The 12044-nt window shown below is 36.2% G+C and overlaps 1 non-coding gene across 1 annotated transcript; it reads right to left on the bottom strand.

Moving 5' to 3' along the window:
- Nucleotides 1-9479: 9479 nt before the first annotated feature.
- On the bottom strand, nucleotides 9480-9586 carry LOC124891975. The gene has a single exon (XR_007050002.1). It is a non-coding gene; the product is annotated as a small nucleolar RNA R71 (small nucleolar RNA).
- Nucleotides 9587-12044: the final 2458 nt, after the last annotated feature.

Here is a 12044-nt window from a genome sequence, read left to right as displayed (position 1 = left end):
CAACGTCTTGCCCACATTGGGGAGAGCTGTTCTATACTTGCCATCATCGTAGAACCTATTAATTTTAGTGATCACTAGCTTAACCCACTTGGGGTAAATTAAATCCTACGGTGGCTTGTAGTTTTAGGGCATGAGATCTTGAAATCAAGCCAAACTCGGTGCTAAATACTACTCCCTTACTTAAGCTCAAAACTTTTAAGAAAAATCCACCTTAAACAACTCAGAAATGTGCAATGGAAGCCAACGATGCTTCCCTTTAGCTTAAATCAAATGGTGTGGATTTTCTTTTTAAGCTTAGGATTAAAATCAACTCTTTTCTTGAAACTTTGGTAGACTATCACCAATAGTCTTTAAAATTTTAATAGCATGGAAATATCAATACACTTCTTGAAACACTTTAGAAAGTATAAACAATTTATTCTTAGACTTAAGGCATGTATATTCTTAAAGGATCACAATTTCACAATAAAGATTAATTTATGACACCAATCTTGGAAACCCTTAAAAATATCACATCAATATAGGAATGGGCAATTTATAGCATGGATTATCAATTCATATAATAAATAAGTCAAAGAATCATGGAATTCAAAGCTTGAACAACTTATCAATTCATATTCTCCAAAATCATATACTTTGGGTACATACCCACTTACAAAAACATAAAATTAATTTATAAAAATCAAATCTTTGGGCACAAGAACGAAAGAAGTGTTCTTGTTCAAACCCCATAAACCTTGAATTAGGAGCTTTGGATGAACTCTATCCCTTGGGACTCTATTCGTACACTTGAATGGATATTCTTGATGCTCTTGGTTTGAGGAATCCAATTCTTAAATCAATTTGAAGAATTAATGGTGAACTTAGGGGATTCTTGGAAGTGTGTTTGGATGCTTAGGGTTTTTAATTTGAGAGAATATTTGATAAAAGCTGTATATGATGCTTGAAATGACCTTGGATTAGGTGTTTGGACGATTTAAGGGGCTTGGAAAAAGTCCAAAGTGCTCTTTTTAACTTTTGTACAAAGCTAAAAAAATTGAACTGGAAAATCCAATTGTATGGGCCACCTCGATGCGCCACTATCGCGGTGGCTCAATAGAATTTGACAGACGGGATTCTCGGGGTCACAGCGATGTGGTGCTATCATGTTTTCCCATTGGTTGGGACCTGGAGTTTCAGCGTGATGTGCCACTATCGCGTATATCCACTAGAATTTGACAATCATCAAATAGACCCTCTCCGCAATGCGTCAAGCACTAAAATTACGCTATTTTATGACTAGGACTTAAATTAGCCATAATTTGTTGCCCGATTATCGGATTTGGGCGGATCTTATATCATTGGAAAGATAATTAAATTTCCCACATGATTAAAAGTCAAAATTAATTAAATCCTATATATTTTAAATAATATTCACTTAGGAAGTCATTTCTTAACTTTCTCGAGGTCAAATTAAGCTTAAGAAAAGTTTGGTGTATTACACCATCCCTCTGACATTCTAGGGGGTTCCTTCATTTTAGTTTGTGTTGATAGAAATGGTTACACTAGTTGGGGACATACTATTTTAGTAACTCTCTCAATATGTAACAAAGTTTAGTTTATCGATAGCAGTTCTGTGTGACCTCCTCCCAATTCCCTTTTAGCAAGGTAGTGGAAGCATTGTAATGATGTAGTTTTGTCCTGGCTTCTCAACTCTTTAACTAAATAAATTAGTCTGAGTGTTGAGTATTCTGAATATGCCAGTCACGTTTAGACTGAACTTGAAGACAAATATGGTCAGGTTGATGGTGCTTGACGTTTAAGTTAAGGAAAGAACTTGCACATATTTCCTAGTAAGCCTTAGATATTGCCTTATATTTCAAGAAAATAAAAAAACTTTGGGATGAGATCTCTTCTATATCCACTAGGCGAGCTAGGTCTTGCGCCTGTAGATCTAAACTCTTGTATTAGGAAGCCGAGGATGAACATAAGCTTTATCAGTTCTTGTTGGGACTAAATAACACTTATTCTCAAGTTAGGATTCATGTACTTCTGATGAAACCCCCACCTTCTATCAATATGGCCTATGGTCTTCTTTTGAATGTTGAAAGACAAAGACATATTTCTATTTCCCCATCTCTATCTTTCTCTTCACCCTCAACCTCTTTCAGTGCTGGAGTATTGCATAGCCCTAATATCTCTTCTTAGGTTAATTTTGATAATCCCAACACTAGTCCACCTCTGTTTTACAAGTATTTCAAGAAATCTGGTAATAATATTGACAAATATTACAAGGTACATGCGTTCCTACCTGGGTGTAAGTTCACTAAATTAATGGGTTTTAAGAAGACTGTATCACATACTGATGCTATTGTTCCTAGCATTACTGAGCCTAGTCTTGGTCTTCCTGGACTCACTCCTGATCAGCATTATCAGTTGCTGAATTTATTACAATAGACATAGCTTTCACAGTACACACCTATAACTTCTCCATCTTTTTTGCTGGCTTTTGATGATTTTGCTGGTAAGTTAGTAGACACTTCTATTCCCTAGTCCTGTATGCTCTCTTTTACAATAAATTTTTATGGATAATAGACTATGGAGCTTATGATCACATAACATCCCATAAGAACCTTCTCTTTGACGTTCAAGCCTTACCTTTTTCTATTCTTGTTTCTCTTCCTAATGGATATAAGGTAAAAGTTACTAATAAAGGTTCCATGAAACTTTTTCCCAACATTAACCTTCATGATGTGCTTTTGGTTCTAATTTTTCAATATAATCTCATTTCTGTTCATAAATTGTTGCACCAAGTTGATGGGATTGTTTACTTTGTAAAAACTTTGTGTGCTGTACAGGCCCCTTCTCTGAAGATGCCACTAGTTCTTGGTAAAGTTGATAATGGCCCCTACAAGGTAGTGATGGCTTCCCCAACATATTATGTTCCTGATATCTCTCATTTACCTTCTATTTCTTCTTCTAGTTTACATAATTGTAATGTTTCTAGCTTATCTTCTGATTTTATAGCTACTTTTGTACCTATTTCATATAATGAAAATGATAAATTTCATATTATTTGTCATTATGGACTTTGTCACATCCCCATGTAAAAAATGAGATATATTTGTACTGTCCAGCCTATTATAAGTCCTAAATAACATTTTTCTTATCCTATTCGTCCATCAGCTAGACAGTCTAGGTTGTCTTTCCATGACCGTTCCATCAAGACTTTTACTCCAGTCTAGTTCGTCCATATGGACACCTGGGTTCCTTATCATTTACCCACTTTTGATGGGTCAAGATAATTCTTGATCATTGTTAATGATTTCTATAGGGCAACTGGACTTATTTGATGGGTGCTAAGAGTAATGCCTTTGACCACCTTAAATCTTTCATCCTCATAGTTGAGACTCAGTTTAGTTCCAAAGTTCTAATCATTAGAAGTGACAATGCTTTAGAGCTAGGATCTAGTGTTCTTTGTTCTACTTTCTTCACCTTCAAAGGTATTCTTCATCAGACTTCTTGTTCTTATACTCTACAACAGAATAGTGTTGTGGAAAGAAAACGTAGACACCTACTTGAGACATCTAGGGCTTTGCTTTTTCAATATTCTCTGCCCATTAGATTTTGGCAAGACTGTGTCCTTACTTCCACCTACCTTTTTAATGCCCCAAATCTGGTACCCAAAATGCCACACAGTGCTCATGACCCCGAAGGACCACAAGCTAACCTATGACTGATATCTGTAATGGAGACCTGCATAACATACTGTATAAATGCGGGAAAAGGTTGAAAGGCCACAAGGTTCAAAAATCTGATAAAACATAACAGCTGGAGATACAGTATATCACTACCAAATAGAAACTAAAATAACTATTTAAACATGCTATAGTCTGAACATACTAGTCTGAGAGCCTCTAAATTATCTAAAAATTGCGTAGTTGATGGGATATGTCCCCCACTAACTCCGGATGACTGAAATAATAAAGTAATAAAATAATTATGCTATCCTCGAATGATGAGGACTCATTACTAGTCTGGCTACTAAATGTCTGACCTACTAATGATACTCTGGAGCTCGTGCTTCTGAACCTATGGTATAAAACACCATTGCACAAATACATCAGTATGTTTGAATGTATTGGTATGCAAGTAAAGTAGGCTGAATGCAAGAGGTTTATATGCATGAACAATACTAATTGACTGAATAACATGAGCGTGAGAATACATGCATGAATAAGCTAGGTGAGTGTATCTGACAGTCCTGAATTCTATAGAACTATCTGAGTTCTATTGCGGATACTAAGACTATAACTATAACTATAGGAAGTAGTCATTTAACTGATATACCCCTAATAAGCTATTATAGCTGAGTTGGGGTCCAATCTGTAACCCCAATTGGAAGGGTGTCAATACTGCGCCACTGGTAAGGATAAGCTATGGGTGATCTCTCATCTAACAGGTACTCTAATGAAAATGGTGGGACCTTTATATAACAGGTTAAGGCACCTCATCTATCCTCATCTAGTAGGTTTGATTTCTCAATCTATATTGGGTACGTAGTTTTAGAGTGCAAGGATTGTTTCTAAGAATCACACCTTCTAATAACAGGTGACTTCCCATCCTTGAGCTCACTCGGTACTGAATCCTACTCCCATCTGAATAGACACTGAATTAAGTATACTAAATTGACTGGACTGAGTTCACTTAGTTCCATTGACTGATGAAATATTACTGAGATCTGATAAATGACTGAGGATTCTGAGATTACTAAGTTTTCCTGAGTCATGAGACTGATTGAATTCTACTGAACATGGGTTAACTGAGAGTATCTTGAAAACTGACATAGGCTTTAGGCACACAGCTAAATTGTCGGGTAAAAGTACCATCAGGACTCGATAGCATGAAACTGATAAGACACGACACTTCTTGACATATGACCATAGTCAACAATTTATAGTACAATCATTGGGGATTTTCATAAAGTATTCACATGCTATAAGCTTACATGTGAATAGGAATACATGTAAACATATCATAATTTCATAAGCCTAATCTCTTGAGAATTATGTCAATCCATTACAAAGCATAACCATAACTTGGGAGTCAGATCAAACATAAGGGAGAAACATGGATTCATCAATTTTGGTCACAAATGAGTCATGAGGCATAATTCCTATTCTATTAGGCATTTTATCAAACACCTTGCATGCATATCTTTAGGCTTAGGCATGAATATTGAAATAATACATCATAGCAACATTTCATACTACCAATGCAAGAATTTCAACCACGTACTAACATATTTTCAGGATAGACATTAAAGACTTCAACTCAGAAATCAAAAAAAAAACATAAACATAGATATAATTCAATTCATACCATGGAATCCAAAGTTTATATTTCAAATAGGGTTTCTTGAGCTTTATAAGTTAAAGGAATCCATGAATCAACACTTGACATACCTGGGCGGATGATTTCTTAAAGATTGGTGAAGGAAAGATTGAATTCTTGACTTGAAATAAAACACCTAGGGTTTCTTGTTCTTGAGAATTGATTTTTGAGAGAAATCCTAATTTGGTGTTATAGATGAATAATGAAGTTATGAGCTCTGGTATGGTATAATTAGGGTTCAAAATGGGTATAAAAAGACCTAAATACCCTTTTAAAATGGATTAAAATTGATGATATGAAATGGCAATGGTTTTATTGATGGTCCATCGCCAGCTCGACAGCCCATCAGTCCTGACCGTCGCACTTGGCTAGACCTAAACTTTCTGCCTTTTCTGCGATGTTTGGGCGATGGTCCGTCTCTAGCTCAATAGTCTATCAGTCTTGGCTGTCGCACTTGACCAAAAGTTGAGTTCACTTCCTTTTTCATGATGGCTTAGGCGATGGTCCATTGCTAGTTCGATAGTCCGTCAGCCTGACTGTCACTTCTGGGTGATTTTGATAGTTCTCTGTAAAACTTCCATAACTTTTTACTCTGATATCGGATTTTGATAAAATTGGTTTCATTAAAAAGATAATTAAATTTCCGAAATGACAAAAAGTCTAAATTAGGGAAATTCAATTTAATTAAACATTAATCATTCAAGAAGACATCACTAACTCTTCTGGAGACTAGATTTGACTTAAAGAAAGTTTTGGGTATTGAAACCCTATAAATAGATTTCCATCTCCTCTTTTACAACATAAGAGTCCTTATGAGTTTCTTTACTCTACACATCCTTCTTATTCTTATCTTACAGCCTTTGGTTGTTTGTGCTATGCCTCTGTCACTATCTCTTATAAAGATAAATTTTCTCCTAAAGCCATTCCATGTTGTTTCTTGGGTATCCTTTTAGAGAAAAAAGGTATAAGCTATATAATATCTCTTCTAAATCATTTTTTGTATGTAGAGATGTTGTGTTCCATGAGCACATGTTTTCTTTTACTTTATCCAAATTCCCTCCCTCTCCTTTCTCTCATGTTCTATTTGCCTTTTATTTTGATGACATATTTTTCCCTATTACTCCCTATTTTCCCCCTACTAATTCTACACTAGAACATTCTTCTTATGTTTCTTCTGTTTTTGTCCCTAACAATAATTCTTTTGTTCCTCCTATTTCTATCCCCAACTATACTTCTTCTGTTCCTCCTATTTCTGTCCGTCTTGTTTCTACTGCTAACACTGTCACACCTTCTATTTCCATTAGATATTATTCAAGACCTCACTTTGTTCCCAAATACCTTCATGATTACTTCTTTCTTTCTTACTTAGGCCATACACCTAGTCAGGTCTCCAGTTCTGTTCCTTTTCTTTCTTCTACTGATAAGCATACTATAGTGGTGCCTCAGACTTATGCTTAGGCTTCTGCCATCCCTGCTTTGTAGGATGCTATGTAGTTGGAGTTTGAGTCTTTAGCCGCTAATGAAACTTGGGATATTATCCCATTACCACCTGGAAAGAAGTCCATTTGTTGTAAATGAGTTTACGAAATTAAACATAGAGTTGATGGTAGTATTGAAAGGTAGAAAGCCCAACTGGTTATTAGGGGGGACAAACAGGTTGAAGGGATTGACTTTCATGAAACTTTTTCCCCAGTTGTTAAGATGTGTACAGTTAAAACTTTTATTGTTGTTGCTGTAAAGCAAAAATGGCCTTTGTTCCAACTTGATGTTAACAATGCTTTTTTACATGGGTATTTGGATAAGGAGGTTTTCATAAATCTTCCCTCTAGGATGACTTTTGACTCTCCTGGTGTTCCTGTAGCTTGCAAGCTCCATAAGTCCTTTTATGGGTTGCGACAGGATTCATGGTAGTGGTATGCTAAACTTTCTCAAGCTTTGTACTCTACGGCTTAGACACATTACCTTATTGATTACTCTCTCTTTAAGAAAGGTTCTAGTGATTCTTTAGTCTTTCTTGCTATATATATTGATGATATCATTCTCACTGGTTGTGATTTAACTGAGATTGTTGCTCTTAAGGATTTCTTGCATTTTAGTTTCCAAATTAATGATCTGGGATCTCTTAACTATTTTCTTTTTATTGTGGATCTTTATACTCTATCTGGTGTCTTACTTCCTCAAAGGAAATTTGTTCATGATTTGTTACAATCTTTTAATAGTATGGACAGCTTTCGTGTTATTTGTCCTCTTGAACTTAACAATAAACTCCAAGATAGAGTTCGTGATCCTCTTTATAATCCCGAGGAATATAGATGTTTTGTTGGGAAATTCAATTTCCTTACTCACACATGGCCTGATATCTATTTTGCTGTCCGACAGTTAAGCCAATTTATGCAGCATCCTTGTGTACCACACATGAATGTTGCTTTGCATTTACTACGTTATTTGAAGGGTACAATTGATTATGGAATATAGCTCTCATCCTTACCTGATCTATCACTCACTCTATATTGTGATAATGATTGGGGTGCTTGTGCTGACAGTCGCAGATCTCTCACTGGCTATTGTGTTCTATTTTGTGGTAGTTTGATTGTCTTAAAATATAAGAGATAGGTCATTGTTTCTCTTTATTTAGTTGAGGCTAAATACAGGGCTATGAGTAAGGCTGTTACAAAAGTTACTTGTCTCACTCGCTTATTATCTGATTTTAGCCTTTCGGGGTTGACTCTTGTGCCTTTATTTTATGATAAACAAGCTACTATCCATATTGACAGAAATCTAGTATTTCATGAATGAACTAAGCACATCGAACTGGATTATTATTTTGTTTGCACCAAGCTGGCTGATAGTTTGATCTCCTTGTCTCATACGTCTTGCTCCACTCAGCTGGCCAACATGTTCACCAAGTGCCTGCCTGACTCCCAATATCATGATCATTTACTAAAGTTGGGAGTGGTTTCTCCCTCCAACTTGCGAGGGGGTGTTGGAATTACTTAGTATTAGTGTATTCTTTCATTGTATTTTCATATTGGGTTGCTTTTACATTGGGTTTTGCCCACAATTTATTTATACACAATTTTATGTTTTCCATTTATACGGGAAAGGCCCATATATATGCATAGGTGTAGATGATTTATTTTGAACAACCAATTGTATTTTTCTCATTTTTGGTTCTATCAATAGAATGAAAGGCTGCTCTAACTTCTTTCTTCTTTTTTTCTGTAGAAGTTTCCAAGATTTCATGTATTGGTGTTGGAGTCCCATAGTTGTGGGTTAAAGGGTCATTGGTCTCCTTATATCATCTTGGTCAATGCTCCCTTCATGATCTAGCTTTTGTGGTTGAGTTAGGTCCAAGGTCCACTTCTTAATCATGGTATGATATCCTGGCCCACCCTGTTCATTGATTCTGATATTGGGCGCCCCATCTTATATTGTACATGCTCCATATGTCTAGCCCTGGGTGTATGGGGGGTGTTGGAATCCCACATCGGTGGGCTTAAAGGGTCCTTGGTCTCCTTATATGGTATTAGGCAATCCTCTCTCATGAACTTAGTGGCTAACTTTTGTAGGAAATATGGAGTATCAGACTAGAATGAGCAAAAGAATTGGTCAAGCCTTATTCAGAACCTGAACGGATTTTTCATCAGATATAAATAGTAACAACACTTCAATTCCTAATTCAGAAAATTCAAATGGGAGATCAGATGAATCCTATTCCTAATGCTACAATTGCTCCAGCTCTGGTTTCCCTAGCTCTGATGGCTCCAGCTGCACCTGCTAGAGAAGAAGCTAGACTTGTTTGTAAGCTAGATGTGGGTGGTCGGTTTGAATTGAAGTAGAATATGGTGCAACTCTTTCACTCGAGTGGGCAGTTTACAAGTTTATCTAATGAAGACCTATAATAACATATAAAGAAATTACTTGAGATCAGTGATACCTATATTACGGCTGGGGTATCTACTGATTATGTCAGATCTCTCTTTCCCTTTTCTCTATTGGGGGAAGCAAAGAGGTGGTTACCTATTGAACCAAAGAACTCTATCACTTTCTAGGATGATCTGGCTTAGAAATTCCTTATTCATTTCTTTCCATCTAGGAAGACAACGCATTTGAGAAGTGAGATTCTGAGTTTCAGGCAGAAAGAAGGAGAGAATATTTACTAAGCTTTGGAAATATTCAAGGCTATGCTAAAAAATTACCCTCACCTTCATAAGTCTAATGAGGTGTTGGTATATACTTTTTTTGAGGGTCTTGAGCTAAACACCAAGATTCTTCTAGATTCAGCAGTAGGTGGGCAGGCTCTAGAGAAGATACATAATGAATTACACACACTGCTAAATTAGATTTCATAGGGGAAACCTGAGTGGCGTGCTGACAAAAGAAGTGCCCCAAAGAAGTTTGCAGGTGTGTTGAAGTTTGATCAGTTCACTGCTATATCATTCCAGATTGCTGCATTAAAAAATCAACTAACTACACAGCTCAGTTACATGAATCTGGGATAGTCCACACCAGCAACAACAAATATAGGTCATTAGGCTCAGACTTGGTGTGAGATTTGGTGAAACAGTGATTATAAAGTTGATGCTTTTGCAACTAATCCGAAGTTTATTAACTATGTGAGGAATGCTAATCGGCAAGGACAATAGAACTCTGGTAATACTTGCAATCATAACTGGAAAAATCATCCCAATTTCTCATGGGGTGGAAATCAGGAACATAATATAAATCAAAACCATGGGCCAGTGGGTCAGAATTAGTAGCAACATGCTCTAAGGAATAAATACATAACTCAAATAAGTAACATTGAAGAGATAATGAAGCAGATTATAGATACTCAAGCATAGTTGGTAGCAAATATGAAGAACCACCAGATGATAAGAAAGAACTTGGAGATTTAAATGGGTAAAATTGCAGGAGCATAGAACATTAGGCCTCAGTGAGGTCTACCTAGTGATACCGATTCAAATCCCAAATAGGTGGATACAGTCACTACTAGGAGTGGGCTGCCGTTGAAGGAGTTAGAACATAAGAATTTGAATCATAAGCCAATTGATGGTGAAACAACAAGGGATGAAGAGAAAGTTGTATATGATAGAGTGGAAAACAAGGTAACCAAGGTAGAAAGTGTAATTCCACCTCCATCTTTCCCACAAAGTCTTTGAAAACACAAAAAGGAGGCTTGTTACAAAAATTTTATTGATGTATTTAAATAGGTTCACATTAACTTGCCTCTCGTTGATATTTTTCATAGTGTTCCAAAGTATGCTAAGTACATAAAGGATATCGTGGTCAACAAGAACCGCCTGACTGAATATGCTACTGTGGCACTTACTAAGGAGTGTATATCACGAATCTAGCACAGGTTGCTCTCAAAGTTGAAAGATATAGGGAGCTTTACCATTAAGATTACAATTGGGAAATCAATAAGTGCCTGAAGTATATGTGATCTTGGGGTGACCATAACTCTTTTGCCCGCATTATTGTTTAGAAAGATGGGGCTAGGCAGCCCAAGACCCTCCATAATTATTTTGTAGTTCACTGACCGTTCATTTTCCAGACCAGATGAAATTATTGAAGATGTATTGGTGCAAGTAAGGTAACTTATCTTCCTAGTGGATTTCATTATTCTTTCTTTTGATGTTGAACTAGAAGTCCCATTTATTTTAGGACATCTCTTATTAAAAACCAGACATTTATTGATTGATGTAGCTGCAGGAAAAATGACCATGTATGCTCATGACAAGGTTGAGGTGTTTGACATGTACAAGGCAATGAAGTTTCCTACAATATATGAAGAATTGTCCGCTATCATAGTCTTGGATCTTTAGTCAGAGTTTTACCTTATTACATCTAAGGATCCCTTAGAGCGAGCATTGGTTGGATATGATCTCTTTGGTGATGTTAAAGCTGTTGAAATAGTATAGCTTTTGGATGTGGCAAGTATTATTACCAGAAAGACTATATTTGACATATTTAATAGACTAATTGGTCCCTCTCCCAAGGCATCCGTTGATGAATCACCAAAGCTAGAGCTCAAAGCTCTACCCTCTTATTTAAAATAAACTTTTATTGGAGAGGATGATACCTTTTTGTGTAATTTTTGATCTGCAAGTTTATCTGATATACAGGTGAAAGAGTCATTGACAGTACTGAAGAGAAGGGACGTGGTAAATAGATATCACAGGTATCAATCCTACCTTCTGTATGCAGAAAATATTTCTAGAGGAAAGATATAAAGAAAGTGTGCAAGATCAGTGAAGCTTGAATCCTGTAATGAAAGAAGTAGTCAAAAAAGAAGTCATTAAGTGAATTGATGCATGGATAGATCATACCATATCCAATAGTAAATTGTTCAGCCCTGTGCAATGTTCCAAAGAAAGGAGGGATGAATATTTTGACCAATGAGAATAATGAGTTGATTCTAACTTATACTGTGATTGGGTGGAGGATCGTTTTAAATTACAGGAAGTTGAATGATGTCACTCAGAAGGATCATTATCCAATTCCTTTTATTAATTAAATGCTATACATTTGGCGGGACAAGAATTTTACTGCTTTCTATTTAGGTATTCAGGCTATAATTAGATAGCCATAGTGCATGAAGATTAGGAGAAGACTACCTTCACCTTTCCTTATGGAACATATGTATTCACAAGTATGCCCTTTGGTAT

This window comes from Capsicum annuum, chromosome 1, assembly GCF_002878395.1.
Source record: "Capsicum annuum cultivar UCD-10X-F1 chromosome 1, UCD10Xv1.1, whole genome shotgun sequence".
NCBI classification, from domain to species: Eukaryota; Viridiplantae; Streptophyta; class Magnoliopsida; order Solanales; family Solanaceae; genus Capsicum; species Capsicum annuum.
This window is presented reverse-complemented; position numbering and strand designations above follow the sequence as displayed.